This window comes from Penaeus monodon, chromosome 28, assembly GCF_015228065.2.
Source record: "Penaeus monodon isolate SGIC_2016 chromosome 28, NSTDA_Pmon_1, whole genome shotgun sequence".
Taxonomy (NCBI): Eukaryota; Metazoa; Arthropoda; class Malacostraca; order Decapoda; family Penaeidae; genus Penaeus; species Penaeus monodon.
In genome coordinates this window covers 31,097,973-31,098,404 of record NC_051413.1, presented here as the reverse complement: position 1 = coordinate 31,098,404, position 432 = coordinate 31,097,973, and positions in this window count along the sequence as shown.

Sequence of the window (432 nt, the reverse complement as noted above, 5' to 3'; positions counted from 1 at the left end):
ATCTTTATAAAAAATCAATTTATTTGCTATTTTGGTAGTTTATCTACATACTATTTGAAGGCGTAGCTTCCCCCACCCCCGTCGAAGAGTTGCCATAGAAGAAACGAAAATTGTGGTTATATCTGTTATCCTCACGAGACCAGTTTAAAGTCCTCTGGTTTGTCCTCCGCTGGATTTTATGCTTTCTGTTATCCTCACGAGTTTATGTTCTCTGTTATCTGTTTTATGTTCTCTGTTATCTGTTTTATGTTCTCTGTTATCTGTTTTATGTTCTCTGTTATCTGTTTTATGTTCTCTGTTATCTGTTTACTGCTCTCTGTTATCCTCACGAGTTCAGTTTAAATTCCTCCTCAGCTCGTTGTTATGTTCTCGAAAACGTTGGATAAATCAAGATATGATTTTTTTTATCAGGATAATCTGTTTTGATTCGCC